Source organism: Primulina tabacum, chromosome 10 (assembly GCF_025594145.1).
Source record: "Primulina tabacum isolate GXHZ01 chromosome 10, ASM2559414v2, whole genome shotgun sequence".
Taxonomy (NCBI): Eukaryota; Viridiplantae; Streptophyta; class Magnoliopsida; order Lamiales; family Gesneriaceae; genus Primulina; species Primulina tabacum.
The window spans coordinates 16067134-16088266 of record NC_134559.1 but is presented as its reverse complement, the minus strand read 5'-3'; the positions used below and the strand labels follow the sequence as shown (position 1 = coordinate 16088266).

General features: G+C 41.0%; 15 non-coding genes and 2 pseudogenes across 15 annotated transcripts; all 17 read right to left on the bottom strand.

The window, feature by feature from the left end:
• Nucleotides 1-464: 464 nt before the first annotated feature.
• On the bottom strand, nucleotides 465-583 carry LOC142506391 (5S ribosomal RNA). Its single transcript, XR_012804685.1, has one exon. It is a non-coding gene; the product is annotated as a 5S ribosomal RNA (ribosomal RNA).
• A 684-nt stretch (nucleotides 584-1267) lies between these two features.
• On the bottom strand, nucleotides 1268-1386 carry LOC142508464 (5S ribosomal RNA). The gene has a single exon (XR_012806675.1). It is a non-coding gene; the product is annotated as a 5S ribosomal RNA (ribosomal RNA).
• Nucleotides 1387-2073: 687 nt separating this feature from the next.
• On the bottom strand, nucleotides 2074-2175 carry LOC142512616 (5S ribosomal RNA; annotated as a pseudogene).
• A 7968-nt stretch (nucleotides 2176-10143) lies between these two features.
• LOC142512600 (5S ribosomal RNA) lies at nucleotides 10144-10263 on the bottom strand (annotated as a pseudogene).
• Nucleotides 10264-10933: 670 nt separating this feature from the next.
• On the bottom strand, nucleotides 10934-11052 carry LOC142508982 (5S ribosomal RNA). The gene has a single exon (XR_012807176.1). It is a non-coding gene; the product is annotated as a 5S ribosomal RNA (ribosomal RNA).
• A 684-nt stretch (nucleotides 11053-11736) lies between these two features.
• LOC142509952 (5S ribosomal RNA) lies at nucleotides 11737-11855 on the bottom strand. The gene has a single exon (XR_012808097.1). It is a non-coding gene; the product is annotated as a 5S ribosomal RNA (ribosomal RNA).
• A 683-nt stretch (nucleotides 11856-12538) lies between these two features.
• On the bottom strand, nucleotides 12539-12658 carry LOC142508320 (5S ribosomal RNA). The gene has a single exon (XR_012806540.1). It is a non-coding gene; the product is annotated as a 5S ribosomal RNA (ribosomal RNA).
• A 672-nt stretch (nucleotides 12659-13330) lies between these two features.
• LOC142513428 (5S ribosomal RNA) lies at nucleotides 13331-13449 on the bottom strand. The gene has a single exon (XR_012809375.1). It is a non-coding gene; the product is annotated as a 5S ribosomal RNA (ribosomal RNA).
• Nucleotides 13450-14129: 680 nt separating this feature from the next.
• On the bottom strand, nucleotides 14130-14248 carry LOC142508841 (5S ribosomal RNA). The gene has a single exon (XR_012807042.1). It is a non-coding gene; the product is annotated as a 5S ribosomal RNA (ribosomal RNA).
• Nucleotides 14249-14894: 646 nt separating this feature from the next.
• LOC142513541 (5S ribosomal RNA) lies at nucleotides 14895-15013 on the bottom strand. The gene has a single exon (XR_012809482.1). It is a non-coding gene; the product is annotated as a 5S ribosomal RNA (ribosomal RNA).
• Nucleotides 15014-15696: 683 nt separating this feature from the next.
• Nucleotides 15697-15815, bottom strand: LOC142507526 (5S ribosomal RNA). Its single transcript, XR_012805781.1, has one exon. It is a non-coding gene; the product is annotated as a 5S ribosomal RNA (ribosomal RNA).
• Nucleotides 15816-16493: 678 nt separating this feature from the next.
• On the bottom strand, nucleotides 16494-16612 carry LOC142508540 (5S ribosomal RNA). The gene has a single exon (XR_012806748.1). It is a non-coding gene; the product is annotated as a 5S ribosomal RNA (ribosomal RNA).
• Nucleotides 16613-17452: 840 nt separating this feature from the next.
• On the bottom strand, nucleotides 17453-17571 carry LOC142510184 (5S ribosomal RNA). The gene has a single exon (XR_012808310.1). It is a non-coding gene; the product is annotated as a 5S ribosomal RNA (ribosomal RNA).
• Nucleotides 17572-18254: 683 nt separating this feature from the next.
• Nucleotides 18255-18373, bottom strand: LOC142516535 (5S ribosomal RNA). Its single transcript, XR_012812324.1, has one exon. It is a non-coding gene; the product is annotated as a 5S ribosomal RNA (ribosomal RNA).
• Nucleotides 18374-19055: 682 nt separating this feature from the next.
• LOC142506751 (5S ribosomal RNA) lies at nucleotides 19056-19174 on the bottom strand. Its single transcript, XR_012805032.1, has one exon. It is a non-coding gene; the product is annotated as a 5S ribosomal RNA (ribosomal RNA).
• A 681-nt stretch (nucleotides 19175-19855) lies between these two features.
• On the bottom strand, nucleotides 19856-19974 carry LOC142517358 (5S ribosomal RNA). Its single transcript, XR_012813108.1, has one exon. It is a non-coding gene; the product is annotated as a 5S ribosomal RNA (ribosomal RNA).
• Nucleotides 19975-20656: 682 nt separating this feature from the next.
• Nucleotides 20657-20775, bottom strand: LOC142508519 (5S ribosomal RNA). The gene has a single exon (XR_012806728.1). It is a non-coding gene; the product is annotated as a 5S ribosomal RNA (ribosomal RNA).
• Nucleotides 20776-21133: the final 358 nt, after the last annotated feature.

Sequence of the window (21133 nt, the reverse complement as noted above, 5' to 3'; positions counted from 1 at the left end):
GAGTTAACCGTCTACGAAGTAATCTGCATCATACCCTTCTGCACAGAACCGGCTCACGACAACAAAAATCGCTAAATGTTCACAGAAAATAGAAAAAAAATAAGAAGAAGAAAATAGCGAATGTAAAGCTATTATTATGCTTGGGATATGATAAAATGGAACCGGAATCGAATTTCGAACTTCCTAAGCGGATTTCTCGTGGAAACGGAAGCTTTACAGAAGCGGAATCGCAAATTAGACGGTCTTAGAGAAAGAATTCGGCTAAAATCTCGTCTGCTCATTGCGGAATAATAAGTCTCGTTCGTTTGCCCGTTTACAATCAAATTAGGCTACAATTTTTTCCAAATCCGACATTGCCCGAGCTACGTTGATTTCACATGTCTTATCAGGTCCCGATCGAGATTCAGATTATTTGAGCCGAAAATCGTCTGTCAACAAGTAATCAAAAATAGAAAAAACCAAAATGGGCGCAACACGAGGACTTCCTAGGGGGTCACCCATACTAGTACTGCTCTCGTCCAAGCACGCTTAACTTCGGAGTTCTGATGGGATCTAGTGCATTAGTGCGGGTATGATCGCACCCGAAATTGAGTGGGATGTTTATTCTTATATCCCTCGAGTAATTGTGGAGCGGGCGGCGATGGACAACACGCGGCAATGCTCTCGCCCAATCAGAACCATGAAGTAAAGCGTTCTGGTGCGATGGCAGTGCTAGGATGGTTGACCTCCCTGGGAAGTCCTCGTGTCGCGACCGTTTACGTAAATTGTGGCTAAAACTGTCGAAATAATAGTTTTTAATGAGTTAACCGTCTCCGGAGTAATCTGCGTCATACCCTTCCGCACAGAACCGTCTCACAACAATAAAAATCGCTAAATTTTCCCAGAAAATAGAAAAAAAAATAAGAAGAAGAAAATAGCGAATGTAAAGCTACTATAATGCCTGGGATATGATAAAATGGAACCGTAATCGAATTTCGGACTTTCTAAGCGGATTTTTTGATGAAACGGAAGCTTAACAGAAGCGGAAAATCGCAAATTAGAGGATCTTAGAGAAGGAATTCGTCTAAAATCTCGTCAGCTCATTGCGGAGTAATGAGTCTCGTTCGTTTGCCCGTTTACAAAAAAATTAGGCTACAATTTTGTCCAAATCCGGCAGTGCCCGAGCTACGTTGATTTCACATGTTTTATCTGGTCCCGATCGAGATTCAAATGATTTGAACCGAAAATCGTATGTCAACAACTAATCAAAAATAGAAAAACACGAAAAGGGGTGCAACACGAGGACTTCCTAGGGGTTCACCCATCCTAGTACTGCTCTCGCCCAAGCACGCTTAACTTCGGAGTTCTGATGGGATACGGTGCATTATTGCTGGTATGATCGCAACCGACATTGAGTGGGATGTTTATTCTTATATCCCTCGAGTACGTGTGGAGCGGGCGGCGATGGACTAAACGCGGCACTGCTCTCACCAAATCAGAACCATGAAGTTAAACATTCTGGCGCGATGGCAGAGCTAGGATGGGTGACCTCCCCGGGAAGTCCTCGTGTCGCGACCGTTTACGTAAATTATGGCTAAAACAGTCGAAATAATTGTTTTTAATTAGTTAACCGTCTCCGGAGTAATCTGCGTCATACCCTTCAGCGCAGAATCGGCTCACGACAACAAAAATCGCTAAATGTTGCCAGAAAATAGAAAAAAAAATAAGAAGAAGAAAATAGCGAATGTAAAGCTATTATTATTCCTGGGATACGATAAAATGGAACCGTAATCGAATTTTGAACTTCCTAAGAGGATTTCTCGAGAAACGAAAGCTTAACAGAAGCGGAAAATCGCAAATTAGAGGGTCTTAGAGAAAGAATTCGGCTAAAATCTCGTCAGCTCATTGCGGAATAATGAGTCTCGTTCGTTTGCCCGTTTACAATCAAGTTAGGCTACAATTTTGTCCAAATCCGGCAGTGCCCGAGTTACGTTGATTTCACATTTATTATCTGGTCACGATCAAGATTTAGATGATTTGAGCCGAAAATCGCCTATCAACAAGTAATCAATCAAAAATAGAAAAACACGAAAAGGGGTGCAACACGAGGACTTCCGAGTACTGGTCTCGCCCAAGCACGCTTAACTTCGGAGTTATGATGGGATCCAGTGCATTAGTGCTAGTATGATCGCACCCGAAATTTGGTGAAATGTTTATTCTTATATACCTCGAGTACGTGTGGAGCGGGCAGCAATGGACAACACGCAGCACACCTCTCGCCCAATCAGAACCATGAAGTTAAGCGTTCTGGCGCGATGGCAGAGCTAGGATGGGTGACCACCCCGGGAAGTCCTCGTGTCGCGACCATTTACGTAAATTATGGATAAAACAGTCAAAATAATTGTTTTTAATTAGTTAACCGTCTCCAGAGTAATCTACATCATACCCTTCCGCACAGAACCGGCTCACGACAACAAAAATCGCTAAATGTTTCGAGAAAATAGAAAAAAAAATAAGAATAAGAAAATAGCGAATGTAAAGCTATTATTATGCCTGGGATACGATAAAATGGAACCGGAATAAAATTTGGACTTCCTAAGCGGATTTCTCGCGTAAACGGAAGCTTAACAAAAGCGAAAAATCGCAAATTAGAGGGTTTTAGAAAAGGAATTCGGCTAAAATCTCGCCAGCTCATTGCGGAGTAATGATTCTCGTTCGTTTGCCCATTTACAATCAAATTAGGCTACAATTTTGTCCAAATCCGGCAGTGCATGAGCTAAGTTGATTTCACATGTCTTATCTGGTTCCGATCGAGGTTCAGATGATTTGAACCGAAAATCGTCTGTCAACAAGTAATCAAAAATAGAAAAACACGAAAAGGGGTGCAACACGAAGACTTCTGTGAGAACCCGGATTTTTCAAAGCAAAGCACCTTAAAAGCTCGGTAAGTAGCTAAAAAAGAAGCCGAGGCAACGTAAACTCTTGAGAATTGAGGGTACGTCACTCGGAAGAGGAAACCCTTACCTCACAAGCTAAAACCCTCAGCTCAAGGAAGCTCCAAAATTCTTGGAAAAGAAACCCCATGCTCATGAGCTCAATCTTTTACCTCAATGAAGCTCATTCTTTCTTGTCCTAAAAGAATAAAAAAAATAGAGCTAGGAGGAGAGCTAAAGCATTGGAAAAATTTAATGTGCAAGAAATTACCCTTGAGTAAACCAAGGAGAAAAGCTAAAGGATTGGATATATTTATGAACATTGAGTTAACCAAAGAAGGAGCTAAAAGAACTAAAGGTTTGGACAAACTTATTATACAAGTGATGACTATTAAGTTAACCAAGAAAGGGAGCTAAGGGAAGAGCTAAGAGGCTTGGACCAATTTATTGTGCAAGAATGGACTCTTTACTAAACCAAGGTGACCTTTGATGCTTGAGTTAACCTTGACCACATTGATGGCTTGCTTGGGCTCCAATATTTCGGCCATGGGGAGGGGGAAAGTCCATCCTTCACCTATAAATACCACCTCAACATGCTAAAGAAATCACACCCAAAAATCAGCAAGAAAAATCGGCTCATTTCCCTCCAAAACCACCTCTCGGCTGTCGCTTGCAAGAAGAAAGAAGGAGGAGTTGTTCCGGCTTTTCAATTCTCTGATTTGCTATCCACATCGTTGTGAAGATCATCTCCTGGTTCGGTCATCACTTGACCGAAATTCAACAAGTTTCGTTCGCCAAAGTTCTGCACATTTCGAACCGTAACTTCGAGAGTATTGTAAGTGGGTTTTTGATATGTATATTCGTTTGTATTTTTAAATCTTGAATATATAAGTCATGAAATGTATGAATGTGTGTCCTCTTTTTTCGAAAACAGCATGATGACCGTCTTTTAAAATTTCGATCGATTATGTGTTTTCTTCTATGCTTCGAAATTCTTTGGTTCCGCTGAATCCATCTGAAACTCTGATATCTGAAAACTCTGATACGTTCTGTCTTGTAAACTTTGAATTCTGTGTTGCACTGTTACAACTCGATTTGAAATGGGACGAGAATTGTAATTCTGTCTGGCCCCCATTGGTGGGTATAAAACCATGTTCTGTCTGGCCTCCATTGGTGGGTATAAAACCGTGTTCTGGCCTCACCTCTTAGAGGACTAACATATTGGGGACAATTTGACCATGGAAATGAGATGAGTAACAGTGTTCTGTCTGTTCCGATCTGTTCTATTCTGAATTGTTCTGATCTGTTTCTGAAATGCTCTGAATCTTCTGATAACCTCTGTCTCATATTTATTTTGTTTCTGTTATGATGAGTTAAAAATGATAAGATTTGAAAGTTTGTTAAAGAAATGTTTTAAAGATTAAGTTCTATATGTATCATAGGAAATCGATCGACCCCCACTTACTGAGTGTTTCGCAAAAACTCACCCCTTACAAATTTCAGATTAAAATGAAGACCAACTGAATGAGGAAGAACAAGAAGCCTTATGGGGATGGTAGCCGATGAGCAAGATACAAGAAATCAAGACTTTATTTTCCTTTTGTTCAGTTTCCGCATTTGCAACTCTGATGTATTTTTATTCTATTTTCAATGTAAAGACAATGTTTTATTTATGAAAAAGACTGGTTTTTGGCATTTCGATACGAGGCTTAATTATTTTAAAGTAATTGTTAAAACAATGCCGGATGTCACAGGCGCTTCAGACACTTTGCGTGACATTTAAGTGGTATCAGAGCCGTCAGGTTCATAATCCTGCTGGGATTTTGACAGACAAAATTTGAAGAAGTCAAATTTTGGCAAAAGCCTAGTACATTCTGAAACAAACTCTCAATCTTTCCAAAATTCTTTGAGAAATTCGAAATCTATTTCCTTCAATCATTCTGAAATTTCTAGTATAGAAAGTTCCACGAAATCTTTGTTTCAATCAAAATTTTTACCTTTCTATCCTTTACTTTGATACCATTATGAAATTTTACCTCAATTTATGGTCTTGTACTCGTGCTCAAGCCGCACTTCGCATGCGTCAACATTACTTGAGGAAAACAAGATAAACAAGAACTCACAAAGATTAAGAATCTGCTTCAAACTGATATACATAATCTCAACCATCACCTTGATCGAGCAAAGAGCCAGCTCGCCCTAACACTACACGTGGAATGACTAGTTTCCCTTAATCGAAAGTTGATAGTAAGGATTGAAACTTAGAAAAACCTTGCTAACCGTTCTCGTCATCAACATGAAGACCTTTCTAGCAAGCAAGAACGTTACATCGCCAAGCTTCATGGTGCAATGGATAGACTGCGCACCTTGTCGTGGAAAATGTGGAAGAAGAAGAAGAAGCACCTATGGATGTAGTGGAAAAAGAACAGTAATGTTGAGAGATGATAAAGTAGGCTAGACTGGTATTATGGTTAAATGATATGAAAGAAAAAAGTGTAACATTTCTTTGAGAATGTACATAGATAAGTTGAAATATATTTTGGGAACATACCTATCAAAGATAATTTGACTTATATTTTTGGGAATACAAATACTCTGATATAAGTTGACTTACATTTGGGAATTCTTCCGACTTAAGATGAAATGTTTGATTCGCGGATAATAAATTATTTATGAAAATATGAGATAAGAATTATATAAGTTTTGATATTCAGATGTAAAAGTTGATTTTTATGTCAATAATTAACGGTATGGACATTTAAATTTGGGCTATTAAGCGATAAATTTAAATATGTAAGATTTTGGAATATTTAATAAAGTTAAGAAACAATAACTTAAGTTAAGAAATTAAGGTCATTACCTTAGGTAAATAAAGAGAGTTATGAGATATTGGTGGACATCAAGGGAAGTGTAGCATGCATAATAGGTTATGACTCTTCTTATAGTAAAAAGAAAAATAGGGGAAAGATTTGTAGAGAAAGACATCCAACGAAGCTTGTTTGTATTAAAGCATGTTAGGCTCATAGTTTTGATTAAAGACAGATTTAGTAAAAGAAGAATTGTTTGAGGAATTAATTTCTTCCGTACAATGTTGAAAGAAATTTTAACTAGGTTATTGGGACTTAAGTCAATAGGCTGATAAGGAGTTATGTTCTAAGATTCTATATTGATTTTATGTTTGGAGATAGTAATCGTGATAATTTAGAACACAATAAGTATGGATACGCATATATTCAGTGCCGATTTTATTTAGTGTACTATGGTAAATTTCAACGTCATTCTGAGAATTGGTTGGTTGGACAAGAATCATGCAGTGTTAGATGGTCGAGGTAAGAATGCCAAACTCCAATCCAAGAATAAATCGTATTTTATGGCAAGGATAAGGAACAAAAATCCTTCCTTTCTGCTTCTCAAACTTAGAAAGCCATGGAGTATGGCTAAGAAGTCTAACTAGCGATAATGAGAGAAGAAAAAGAAGGAATTAAGCTCAAGATATAAAAATATTCCCGTGGTACGAGAGTTCTGGAAGCGTTACTTTGAATTATCTAAGATCGTGAAAGAATTCGAAAGTAACTTTATAGCTCGTGCTGCACCAATATCTAAAGAACCCTAGCAAATGGCTTCAGTTGAACTCAAGGAGATAAAAGTTCGATTCCAAGATTTGTTAGACAAAAACAAATCAGACCAAGTGCCTCTTCTTGGGGAGATTCAATCTTATTGGTACAGAAGAATGGTGAAAGTACAAGATAGTGTGTCATTCGACAAAGTACTATATGAGATCAAGAACAAATGTCATCTTTTAAGAATAGATGACCTTTTCTATCAGTTAAAAGGAGCTAAGATCTTTTCGAAGCTCTATCTAAGATCAGACTATCACAATTGAAGGCCAAGGCAGAGAATATTCCTAAAACAGCCTTAAAAAGAAAAGGGTATGGACACTATGAGTTCATGATAATACCTTTTGGCATGACCAATGCTCCAGCAACATTCATAGAACTCATGAACAGAGTGTTCAAGAAAATTCCTCGGCAAGTTTGTGGTAGCATTTATTGAAGACATTCTTGTATATTCAACAAGTGAGAAAGACCGCAAGGAAGATCTTCGTCTTGCTCCACCGATGCTCAGAGAAAAATAACTAAATACTAAATTTAAGAAATGTGAATTTTGATTAAAAAATGTCACATTCTTCGGTCATATAATATCTGAAATGGGCATATCAGTGGATCACCAATAAGGTGGAGGTAATCATAGACTGGCCTTGATCGAATACTGGAATAGAAATTTGAAGTTTTCGGGATTATTTGGCTATTAAGAAAATGTGTTGAAGGATTTTCTTCCGCTCACCAAGCTCACTCAGAAGAACCCTAAATTCAATTAGAGTGAAGAATGTGAGAAGAGTTTTAGATCTTGAAAAAGAAACTCGTTTCTACGCTAGTATTAGTACTTCCTGAAGAAGGCAAGAATTTCACAATTTACAATGATGCATCAAAAGAGGATTGTGATGTGTTCTCATTCAAGAGGGCAATTAATTGCCTATGCATCGATGAAATTAAAACCATGTGAGCAAAATTATCCAACACATGATAGTGAATTAGCCACAATTATATTTGAGCCAAAGATCTAGAGAATCAATTTCTTTAGTGTCAAATGTGTGAAATTTATCAATCATCAAAGCCTCAAATACTATTCACACAAAAGGAATTAAACATGAGACAAAGACGGTGGATCGAACTATTGAAGATATTTTAGGGCGTGTGCCATGGACCTCGGACTCTAATAAACACACCCCTTTGATTGAATTTGCCGATAACAATAATTATCATGGAAGTATTGAAATCAGAGAGAAAGCTATCATGGTACTTGAATTGTTGATAAAGTAGCTATTATCAAGGAAAAACGCAAGGCAGCTCATGATCGACAAAAGAGCTGGGCTTATTTAAAGTGAAGACCGTTGGAGTTTGAAAATGGTGTGAAAGCTTATGTTAAAGTTTCCCCAATGAAAGGAGTGGTTCGATTCAGCAATTCTAGAAAGATAACTCCAAGATATGTCGGACCCTTCGAAATACTGAGAAAAATGGGAAACCTAGCTTATCAGCGGGCTTTACAACCAGGCATGTCAAGGATTTACAACGTCTTCCATGTCTCACTGCTAAGGAAGTATGTCTCATATCCAAGTAGCATTCTTGAAATTGAACCGCTACTAATCAAAGGAAATGTGAACGAGGAAATGAAATATGAAGAAGTCCTTATTCAAGTAACACCAAATACCAAGTGCTGAGATGCCGAACAATTCCATATGTCAAGATACAATGGTCGAATCATATGGAACGAGAAGCAACTTGGGAATTTGAAGAACGTATGCGCACTCGGCACCCTCACTTTTTAAAGATTTATCTAACTCAAGTTTCGAGGACGAAACTTCCAATAAGGAGGGGGGGATGTGAGAACCCGGATTTTTCAAAGCAAAGCACCTCAAAAAGCTCGAAAAGTAGCTCAAAAAGAAGCTGAGGCAATGCAAAACCTTGAGAATTGAGGGTACGCCACTCGGAAGAGGAAACCCTTACCTCACAAGCTAAAACCCTCAGCTCAAGGAAGCTCCAAGATTCTTGGAAAAGAAACCCCATGCTCATGAGCTCAATCTTTTAGCTCAATGAAGCTCATTCTTTCTTGTCCTAAAAGAATTAAAAAAATAGAGCTAGGAGGAGAGCTAAAGCATTGGAAAATTTTAATGTGCAAGAAATTACCCTTGAGTAAACCAAGGAGAAGAGCTAAAGGATTGGACATATTTATGACCATTGAGTTAACCAAAGAAGGAGCTAAAAGAACTAAAGGTTTGGAAAAACTTATTATACAAGTGATGACTATTGAGTTAACCAAGAAAGGGAGCTAAGGGAAGAGCTAAGAGGCTTGGACCAAATTATTGTGCAAGAATGGACTCTTTAGTAAACCAAGGTGACCTTTGATGCTTGAGTTAACCTTGACCACATTGATGGCTTGCTTGGGCTCCAATATTTCGGTCATGGGGAGGGGAAAAGACCATACTTCACCTATAAATACCACCTCAACATGCTAAAGAAATCACACCCAAAAATCAGCAAGAAAAATTGGCTCCTTTCCCTCCAAAACCACCTCTCGGCTGTCGCTTGCAGGAAGAAAGAAGGAGGAGTTGTTCCGGCTTTTCCATGCTGTGATTTGCTATCCAAATCGTTGTGAAGATCATCTCCTGGTTCGGTCATCACTTGGCCGAAATTCAACAAGTTTCGTTCGCCAAAGTTCTGCACATTTCGAACCGTAACTTCGAGAGTACTGTAAGTGGGTTTTTGATATGTATATTCGTTTGTATTTTTAAATCTTTAATATATAAGTTATGACATGCATGAATGTGTCCTCTTTTTTTGAAAACAACATGATGACCTTCTTTTAAAATTTCGATCGATTATGTGTTTTCTTCTATGCTTCGAAATTCGTCGGTTCCGCTGAATCCGTCTGAAACTCTGATATCTGAAAACTCTGATAAGTTCTGTCTGGTAAACTTTGAATTCTGTGTTGCACTATTACAACTCGATTTGAAATGGGACGAGAATTGTAATTCTGTCTGGCCCCCATTGGTGGGTATAAAACCATGTTCTGTCTGGCCCCCATCGGTGGGTATAAAACCGTGTTCTGGCCTCAACCCTTAGAGGACTAACATATTGGGGACAATTTGACCATGGAAATGAGATGAGTAACAGTGTTCTGTCTGTTCCGATCTGTTCAGTTCAGAATTGTTCTGATCTGTTTCTGAACTGCTCTGAATCTTCTGATAACCTCTGTCTCATATTTATTTCGTTTCTGTTATGATGAGTTAAAAGTGATAAGATTTGATAGTTTGTTAAAGAAATGTTTTAAAGATTAAGTTCTATATGTATCATTGGAAATCGATCGACCCCCACTTGCTGAGTGTTTCCCAAAACACTCACCCCTTACAAATTTCAGATTAAAATGAAGAGTAACTGAATGAGGAGGAACAAGAAGCCTTCTGGGGATGGTTGCCGATGAGCAAGATACAAGAAATCAAGACTTTATTTTCCTTTTGTTCAGTTTTCGCATTTGCAACTCTGATTATTCTTATACTATTGTCAATGTAAAGACAATGTTTTATTTATGAAAAAGACTGGTTTTAGTCATTTCGATACGAGGCATAATTGTTTAAAACTAATTGTTAAAACAATGCCGGATGTCACATGCTCTTCGAACACGGGGCGTGACAACTTCCCGGGGGTGACCCATCCTAGTACTGCTCTCGCCCAAGCACGCTTAACTTCGGACTTCTGATAGGATCCGGTGCATTAGTGCTGGTATGATCGCACCCGACATTGAGTGGGATGTTTATTCTTATATCCCTCGAGTACGTGTGGAGCGAGCGACGATGGACAACACGCGGCACTGCTCTCGCCCAATAAGAACCATGAAGTTAAGAGTTCTGGCGCGATGGCAGAGCTAGGATGGGTGACCTCCCCGAGAAGTCCTCGTGTCGCGACGGTTTACGTAAATTATGGCTAAACAGTCGAAATAATTGTTTTTAATGAGTTAACCGTCTCCGGAGTAATCTGCGTCAGAACTGGCTCAGGACAACAAAAAATCGCTAAATGTTTCCAGAAAATAGAAAAAAAAATAAGAATAAGGAAATAGCGAATGTAAAGATATTATTATGCCTGGGATACGATAAAATGGATCCGAAATCGAATTTCGGACTTCCTAAGGGGATTTCTCGAGGAAACATAAGCTTAACAGAAGCGGAAAATCGTAAATTAGTGGGTCTGAAAGAAGGAATTCGGGTAAAATCTCGCCAGCTCATTGCGGAGTAATGAGTATCGTTCGTTTGCCCGTTTACAATCAAATTAAGCTAAAATTTTGTCCAAATCCGGCAGTGCCCGAGCTACGTTGATTTCACATGTCTTATCTGGTCCCAATCGAGATTCAGATGATTTGAGCCGAAAATTATCTGTCAACAAGTAATCAAAAATCGAAAAACACAAAAAGGGGTGCAACATGAGGACTTCCCAAGGGGTTACTCATCCTAGTACTGTTCTCGCCCAAGCACGCTTAACTTCAGAGTTCTGATGGGATCCGGTGCATTAGTGCTGGTATGATCGCGCCAGACATTGAGTGGGATGTTTATTCTTATATACCTCGAGTACGTGTGGCGCGGGCGGAGATGGACAACACGCGGCACTGCTCTCGCCCAATCAGAACCATGAAGTTAAGCGTTCTGGCGCAATGGCAGAGCTAGGATGGGTGACTTCCCCGGGAAGTCCTCGTGTCGCGACGGTTTACGTAAATTATGGCTAAAACTATCGAAATAATTGTTTTTAATGAGTTAACGGTCTCCGGAGTAATCTGCGTCATACCCTTTCGCACAGAACTGGCTCACGACAACAAAAATCGCTAAAGGTTTCCCGAAAATAGAAAAAAAAATAAGAATAAGAAAATAGCGAATGTAAAGCTATTATTATGCCTGGGATACGATAAAATGGAACCGGAATCGAATTTCAAACTACCTAAGCGGATTTCTCGAGGAAACGGAAGCTTAACAGAAGCGAAAAATCGCAAATTAGAGGGTTTTAGAGAAGGAATTCGGCTAAAATCTCGTTAGCTCATTGCGGAGTAATGAGTCTCGTTCGTTTGCCTGTTTACAATCAAATTAGGCTACAATTTTTTCCAAATCCGGCAGTGCCCGAGCTACTTTGATTTCGCATGTCTTATCTGGTCTCGATCGAGATTCAGATGATTTGAGCCAAAAATCGTCTGTCAACAAGTAATCAAAAATAAAAAAACACGAAAAGAAGTGCAACACGAGGACTTCCCAGGGGGTCACTCATCCTAGTACTGCTCTCGCCCAAGCACACATAACTTCATAGTTCTGATGGGATCCGGTGCATTAGTGCTGGTATTATCGCACCCGAAATTGAGTGGGATGTTTATTCTTATATCCCTCGAGTACGTGTGTAGCGGGCGGCGATGGACAACACGCGGCACTGCTCTCGCCCAATCAGAACCATGAAGTTAAGCGTTCTGGAGCGATGGCAGAGCTAGGATGGGTGACCTCCCTGGGAAGTCCTCGTGTCGCGACCGTTTACTTAAATTATGGATAAAACAGTCAAAATAATTGTTTTTAATGAGTTAACCGTCTCCGGAGTAATCTGCGTCATACCCTTCCGCAAAGAACCGACTCACGACAACAAAAATCGCTAAATGTTTCTAGAAAATAGAATAAAAATAATAAGAAGAAAATAACGAATGTAAAGCTATTATTACGCCTGGGATACGATAAAATGGAACCAGAATCGAATTTCGGACATCCTAAAAGGATTTCTCGAGGAAATGGAAGCTTAACAGAAGCGGAAAATCCAAAATTAGAGCGTCTTAGAGAAGAAATTCGGCTAAAATCTCGCCAGCTCAGTGCGGAGAATGAGTCACGTTCGTTTGCCCGTTTACAATCAAATTAGGCTACAATTTTTTCCAAATCCGGCTGTGCCCCGAGCTACGTTGATTTCACATGTCTTATCTAGTCCCGATCGAGATTCAGATGATTTGAGCCAAAAATCGTCTATCAACAAGTAATCAAAAATAGAAAAACACGAAAAGGGGTGCAACACGAAAACTTCCCAGGGGGTCCACCCATCCTAGTACTGCTCTCGCCCAAGAACGCTTAACTTCGGAGTTCTGATTGGATCCGGTGAATTAGTGCTGGTATGATCGCACCCGACATTGAGTGGGATGTTTATTCTTATATCCCTCGAGTACGTGTGGAGTGGGCGGCGATGGACAACACGTGGCACTGCTCCCGCCCAATCAGAACCATGAAATTAAGCGTTCTGGCGCGATGGCAGAGCTAGGATGGGTGACCTCCCTGGGCAGTCCTCGTGTCCCGACCGTTTACGTAAATTATGGCTAAACAGTCGAAATAATTTTTTTTAATGAGTTAACCGTCTTCGGAATAATCTGCGTCATACCCTTTCGCACAGAACTGGCTCACGACAACAAAAATCGCTAAATGTTTCCAGAAAATAGAAAAAAAATAATATAAAGAAAATAGCGAATGTAAAGCTATTATTATCCCTGGGATACGATAAAATGGAACCGAAATCGAATTTCGGACTTCCTAAGCTGATTTCTCGAGGAATCGGAAGCTTAACAGAAGCGGAAAATCGCAAATTAGAGAAGGAATTCAGCTAAAATCTCGTCAGCTCATTGCGGAGTAATGAATCTCGTTCGTTTGCCTGTTTACAATCAAATATGGCTACAATTTTGTCCAAATCCGGCAGCGCCCGAGCTACGTTGATTTCACATGTCTTATCTAGTCCCGATCGAGATTCAGATGATTTGAGCCGAAAATCATCTGTCAACAAGTAATCAAAAATAGAAAAACACGAAAAGGGGTGCAACACGAGGACTTCTCAGGGGATCACCCATCCTAGTACTGCTCTCGCCCTAGCACGCTTAACTTCGGAATTCTGATGGGATCCGGTGCATTAGTGCTGGTATGATCGCACCCGACATTGAGTGGAAAGTTTATTCTTATATCCATCGAGTACGTGTGGAGCGGGCGGCGATTGACAACACGTGGCACTGCTCTCGACCAATCAGAACCATGAAGTTAATCGTTCTGGCGCGATGCCAGAGCTAGGCTGGGTGACCTCCCTGGGAAGTCCTCGTGTCGCGACCGTTTATGTAAATTATGGATAAAACAGTCGAAATAATATTTTTTAATGAGTTAACCGTCTCCGGAGTAATCTGCGTTATACCCTTCCGCACAGAGTCGGCTTACGACAACAAAAATCGCTAAATGTTTCCAGAAAATAGAAAAAAAATAAGAAAAAGAAAATAGCAAACGTAAAGCTATTATTATGCCTGAGATACGATAAAATGGAACCGGAATTGAATTTCGGACTTAGAGAAGGAATTTGGCTAAAAGGAAGCTTAACAGAAGCGGAAAATCGCAAATTAGAGGGTCTTAGAGAAGGAATTTGGCTAAAATCTCGCCAGCTCATTGCGTAATAATGAGTCTCGTTCGTTTGCCCGTTTAAAATCAAATTTGGCTACAATTTTGTCCAAATTCGGCAGTGCCCGAGCTACGTTGATTTCACATGTCATATCTGGTACCGATCGAGATTCAGATGATTTGAGCCCAAAATTGTCTGTCAACAAGTAATCAAAAATAGAAAAACACGAAAAGGGGTGCAACACAAGGACTTCCCAGGGGGTCACCCATCCTAGTACTGTTCTCGTCCAAGAACGCTAAACTTCGTAGTTCTGATGGGATCCGGTGCATTGGTGCTGGTATGATCGCACCCGACATTGAGTGGTATGTTTATTCTTATATCTCTCGAGTACGTGTGGAGCGGGCGGCGACGGACAACACGCGACACTGCTCTCGCCCAATCATACCCATGAAGTTAAGCGTTCTGGCGCGATGGCAGAGCTAGGATGGGTGACCTCCCTGGGAAGTCCTCGTGTCGCGACCGTTTATGTAAATTATGAGTTAACCGTCTCCGGAGTAATCTGCGTCATATCCTTTCGCACAGAACTGGCTCACGACAACAAAAATCGCTAAATGTTTCCAGAAAATAGAAAAAAAAATAGTAATAAGAAAATAGCGAATGTAAAGCTATTATTATGCTTGGGATACGATAAAATGGAACCGCAATCGAATTTGGGACTTCCTAAGCGGATTTCTCGAGGAAACGGAAACTTAACAGAAGCGGAAATTAGCAAATTTGAGGGTCTTAGAAAAGGAATTCGGCTAAAATCTCGCCAGCCCATTGCGGAGTCTCGTTCGTTTGCCCGTTTACAATAAAATTAAGCTACAATTTTGTCCAAATCCCGCAGTGTCCGAGATACGTTGATTTCACATGTCTTATCTGGTCTTGATAGAGATTCAGATGATTTGAGCCGAAAATCATTTGTCAACAAGTAATCAAAAATATAAAAAAACGAAAAGGGGTGCAACACGAGGACTTCCCAGGGGATCACCCGTCCTAGTACTGCTCTCGCCCAAGCACGCTTAACTTCGGAGTTCTGATGGGATCCGGTGCATTGGTGCTGGTATGATCGCACCCGACATTTAGTGGGATGTTTATTCTTAAATTCATCGAGTACCTGTGGAGCGGGCGGAGATGGACAACACGCGGCACGGCTCTCGACCAATCAAAACCATGAAGTTAAGCGTTCTGGCGCGATGGCAGAGTTAGGATGGGTGACCTCCCTGGGAAGTCCTCGTGTCGCGACCGTTTACGTAAATTTTAACTAAAACAGTCGAAATAATATATTTTAATGAGTTAACCGTCTCCGGAGTAATCTGCGTCATACCCTTCCGCACAGAACCGGCTCACGACAAAAAAAATCGTTAAATGTTCCCAGAAAATAGAAAAAAAATAAGAAGAAGAAAATAGCGAATGTAAAGCTATTATTATGCTTGGAATACGATAAAATGGAACCTGAATCGAATTTCGGACTTCCTAAGCGGATTTCTCGAGGAAACGGAAGCTTAACAGAAGAGGAAAATCGCAAATTAGAAGGTCTTAGAGAAAAAATTCGGCTAAAATCTCATCAGCTCATTGCGGAATAATGAGTCTCGTTCGTTTGCCAGTTTACAATCAAATTATGGTACAATTTTGTCCAAATCCGGCAGTGCCTGAGCTACGTTGATTTCAAATGTCTTATCTGGTCCAAATCGAGATTCAGATGATTTGAGCCGAAAATCGTCTGTCAACAAGTAATCAAAAATAGAAAAACACGAAGAGGGGCGCAACACAAGGACTTCCCAGGGGGTCACCCATCCTAGTACTGCTCTCGCCCAAGCACGCTTAACTTCTGAGTTCTAATTGAATCCGGTGCATTAGTGCTGGTATGATCGCAACCGACATTTATTAGGATGTTTATTCTTATATCTCTCGAGTACGTGTGAAGCGGGCGGAGATGTACAACACGCGGCACTGTTCTCGCCCAATCAGAACCATGAAGTTAAGCGTTCTGGCACGATGGCAGAGCTAGGATGGGTGTCCTCCCTGGGAAGTCCTCGTGTCACGAGCATTTACGTAAATTATGGCTAAAACAGTCGAAATAATTGCTTTTAATGAGTTAACCAACTCTGGAGTAATCTGCGTCATACCCTTCGGCACAGAACCGGCTCACGACAACAAAAATCGCTAAATGTTCCCAGAAAATAGAAAAAAAATAAGAAGGAGAAAATAGCGAATGTAAAGCTAATATTATGTGTGGGATACGATAAAATGGAACCGGAATCAAATTTCAAAATTCCTAAGCGGATTTCTCGAGGAAACGAAAGCTTAAAAGAAGCGGAAAATCGCAAATTAAAGGGTCTTAGAGAAATTCGGCTAAAATCTCTTTAGCTCATTGCGGAGTAATAAGTCTCGTTCGTTTGCCCGTTTACAATCAAATTAGACTACAATTTTGTCCAAATCCAGGAGTGCCCGAGCTACGTTTATTTCACATGTCTTATCTTATCCCGATCGAGATTCAGATGATTGGAGCCGAAAATCGTTTGTCAACAAGTAATAAAAAATAGAAAAACACGAAAAGGGGCAACACGAGTACTTCCCAGGGGTTCACCCATCCTAGTACTGCTCTCGCCTAAGAACGCTTAACTTCGGAGATCTGATGGGATCCGGTGCATTAGTGCGAGTATGATCGCACCCGACATTGAGTGGGATGTTTATTCTTATATCCCTCGAGTACGTGTGGCTCGGGCAGCAATGGACAACACGCGGCACTGCTCTTGCCCAATCAGAACCATGAAGTTAAGCGTTCTTGCGCGGTGGCAGAGCTAGGATGGGTGACCTCTCTGAGAAGTCCTCGTGTCGCGACCATTTATGTAAATTATGGCTAAAACAGTCGAAATAATTTTTTTTAATGAGTTAACCGACTCTGAAGTAATCTGCGTCATACCCTTCCGCACAAAACCGGCTCACGATGGCAGAGCTAGGATGGGTGTCCTCTCTGGGAAGTCCTCGTGTCACGACCATTTACGTAAATTATGGCTAAAACAGTCGAAATAATTGCTTTTAATGAGTTAACCAACTCTAGAGTAATCTGCGTCATACCCTTCGGCACAGAACCGGCTCACGAAAACAAAAATCGCTAAATGTTCCCAGAAAATAGAAAAAAAAAATAAGAAGAAGAAAATAGCGAATGTAAAGCTATTATTATGCCTGGGATACGATAAAATCGAACCTGAATCGAATTTCGAACTTCCTATGCGGATTTCTCGAGGAAACGGAAGCTTAACAGAAGAGAAAAATCGCAAATTAGAGTGTTTTAGAGAAGGAATTCAGCTAAAATCTCGTCAGCTTATTACGGAGTAATGAGTCTCGTTCGTTTGCCAGTTTACAATCAAATTAGGCTACAATTTTGTCCAAATCGGGAAGTGTCCGAGCTCCCTTGATTTCGCATGTCTTATCTGATCCCGATCGAGATTCAGATAATTTGAGCCGAAAATCGCTTGTCAACAATTAATAAAAAATAGAAAAACACGAAAAGTGGTGCAACACGAGGACTTCCCAGGGGGTCACCCATCCTAGTACTGCTCTCGCCCAAGAAAGCTTAACTTCAAAGTTCTGATGGGATCCGGTGCATTAGTGTTGGTAAGATCGCACCCGACATTGTGTGGGATGTTTATTCTTATATCCCTCAAATACGTGTGGAGCGGGCGGCGATGGACAACCCGCGGCACTGCTCTCGCCCAATCAGAACCATGAAGTTAAGCGTTCAGGCGCGATGGCAGAGCTAGGATGGGTGACCTCCCTGGGAAGTCCTCGTGTCGGGACCGTTTACGTAAATTATGGCTAAAACAGCCGAAATAATTGTTTTTAATGAGTTAACCGTCTCCGGAGTAATCTGCGTCATACCCTTCCGCACAGAACCGGCTCACGACAACAAAAATCGCTAAATGTTCCCAGAAAATAGAAAAAAATAAGAATAAGAAAATAACGAATGTAAAGCTATTATTATCCCTGGGATACGATAAAATGGAACCGAAATCGAATTTCGGACTTCCTATGAGGATTTTTTTGAGGAAACGGAAGCTTAACAGAAGCGGAAAATCGCAAATTAGAGGGTCCTAGAGAAAGAATTCCGCTAAAATCTTGCCAGCTAATTGCGGAGTAATGAGTCTCGTTCGTTTGCCCGTTTACAATCAAATTAGGCTACAATTTTGTCCAAATCCGGCAGTGCCCGAGCTACGTTGATTTCACATCTCTTATCCGGTCCCGATCGAGATTCAGATGATTTGAGCCGAAAATCGTCTGTCAACAAGTAATCAAAAATAGAAAACACGAAAAGGGGTGGCAACACGAGGACTTCCCAGGGGGTCACCCAACCTAGTACTGGTCTCGCCCAAGCACGCTTAACTTTGGAGTTCTGATGGGATCCGGTGCATTAGTGCTGGTATGATCGCACCTGACATTGAGTGGGATGTTAATTCTTATATATCTTGAGTACGTGTGGCGCGGCGGAGATGGACAACACGCGGCACTTCTCTCGCCCTATCAGAACCATGAAGTTTAGCATTCTGGTGCGATGGCAGAGCTAGGATGGGTGACCTCCCTAGGAAGTCCTCGTGTCGCGACCGTTTACGTAAATTATAGCTAAAACAGTCGAAATAATTGTTTTTAATGAGTTAACCGTCTCCGGAGTAATCTGCGTCATAGCCTTCCGCACAGAACCGGCTCACGACAACAAAAATCGCTAAATGTTCCCAGAAAATAGAAAAAAATAAGAATAAGAAAATAGCGAATGTAAAGCTATTATTATCCCTGCGATACGATTAAATGGAACCGAAATCGAATTTCGGACTTCCTATGAGGATTTTTTTGAGGAAACGGAAGCTTAACAGAAGCGGAAAATCGCAAATTAGAGGGTCCTAGAGAAAGAATTCCGCTAAAATCTTGCCAGCTCATTGCGGAGTAATGAGTCTCGTTCGTTTGCCCGTTTACAATCAAATTAGGCTACAATTTTGTCCAAATCCGGCAGTGCCCGAGCTACGTTGATTTCACATCTCTTATCCGGTCATGATCGAGATTCAGATGATTTGAGCCGAAAATCGTCTGTCAACAAGTAATAAAAAATAGAAAACACGAAAAGGGGTGGCAACACGAGGACTTCCCAGGGGGTCACCCAACCTAGTACTGGTCTCGCCCAAGCACGCTTAACTTTGGAGTTCTGATGGGATCTGGTGCATTAGTGCTGGTATGATCGCACCTGGCATTGAGTGGGATGTTAATTCTTACATACCTTGAGTACGTGTGGCGCGGCGGAGATGGACAACACGCGACACTTCTCTCGCCCAATCAGAACCATGAGGTTTAGCATTCTGGTGCGATGGCAGAGCTAGGATGGGTGACCTCCCTAGGAAGTCCTCGTGTCGCGACCGTTTACGTAAATTATAGCTAAAACAGTCGAAATAATTGTTTTTAATTAGTTAACCGTCTCCGGGGTAATCTGCGTCATACCCTTTCGCACAGAATCTGCTCAAGACAACAAAAATAGCTAAATATTCCCAGGAAATAGAAAAAAAATAAGAAGACGAAAATAGCGAATGTAAAGCTATTTTTATGCCTGGATACGATAAAATCGAACCTGAATCGAATTTCGAACTTCCTATGCGGATTTCTCGAGGAAACAGAAGCTTAACAGAAGCGGAAAATCGCAAATTAGAGTGTTTTAGAGAAGGAATTCGGCTAAAATCTCGTCAGCATATTGCAGAGTAATGAGTCTCGTTCGTTTGCCAGTTTACAATCAAATTAGGCTACAATTTTGTCCAAATCCGGCAGTGCCCGAGCTACGTTGATTTCACATATCTTATCTGGTACCGATCGAGATTCAATTGATTTGAGCAGAAAATCGTCTGTCAACAAGTAATAAAAAATTGAAAAACACGAAAAGGGGTGCAACACGAGGACTTCCCAGGGGGTCACCCATCCTAGTACTGCCCTCGCCCAACCACGCTTAACTTCAGATGTCTGATGGGATCCGGTGCATTAGTGTTGGTTTGATCGCACCCGACATTGAGTGGGATGTTCATTCTTATATCCCTCGAGTACATGTGGAGCGGGCGGCGATGGACAACTCGCGGCACTGCTCTCGCCCAATCATAACCATGAAGTTAAGCGTTCTGGCACGATGGCAGAGCTAGGATGCGTGACCTCCCTGGGAAGTCCTCGTGTCGGGACCGTTTACGTAAATTATGGCTAAAACAGTCGAAATAATTGTTTTTAATGAGTTAACCGTCTCCGGAGTAATCTGCGTTATACCCTTCCGCACAGAACCAGCTCACGACAACCAAAATCGCTAAATGTTCTAAGAAAATAGAAAAAAATAAGAATATGAAAATAGCGAATGTAAAGCTATTATTATCCCTGGGATACGATAAAATGGAACCGAAATCGAATTTCGGACTTCCAAAGCGGATTTCTCGAGGAAACGTAAGCTTAACAGAAGCGGAAAATCGCAAATTAGATGGTCTTAGAGAAGGAATTTGGCTAAAATCTCGTCAGCTCATTGCGGAGTAGTGAGTCTCGTTCGTTTGCCCGTTTACAATCAAATAAGGCTACAATTTAGTCGAAATCCGGCAGTGCCCGAGCTACGTTGATTTCACATGTCTTATCTGGTCCCGATCGAGATTCAGTTGATTTGAGCCGAAAATCTTCTGTCAACAAGTAATAAAAAATTGAAAAACACGAAAAGAGGTGCAACACGAGGACTTCCTACAGGATCACCCACCCTATTACTGGTCTCGCCCAAACACGCTTAACTTCGGAGTTCTGATGGGATCCGGTGCATTAGTGCTGGTATGATCGCTCCCGACATTGAGTGGGATGTTTATTCTTATATCCCTCGAGTACGTGTGGAGCGGGCGGCGATGGACAACTCGCGGCACTGCTCTCGCCCAATCATAACCATGAAGTTAAGCGTTCTGGCACGATGGCAGAGCTAGGATGCGTGACCTCCCTGAGAAGTCCTCGTGTCGCGACCGTTTGCGTAAATTATGGCTAAAACAGTCGAAATAATTGTTTTAAATGAGTTAACCGTCTCCGGAGTAATCTGCGTTATACCCTTCCGCACAGAACCAGCTCACGACAACAAAAATCGCTAAATTTTCTAATAAAATAGAAAAAAATAAGAATAAGAAAATAGCGAATGTAAAGCTATTATTATCCCTG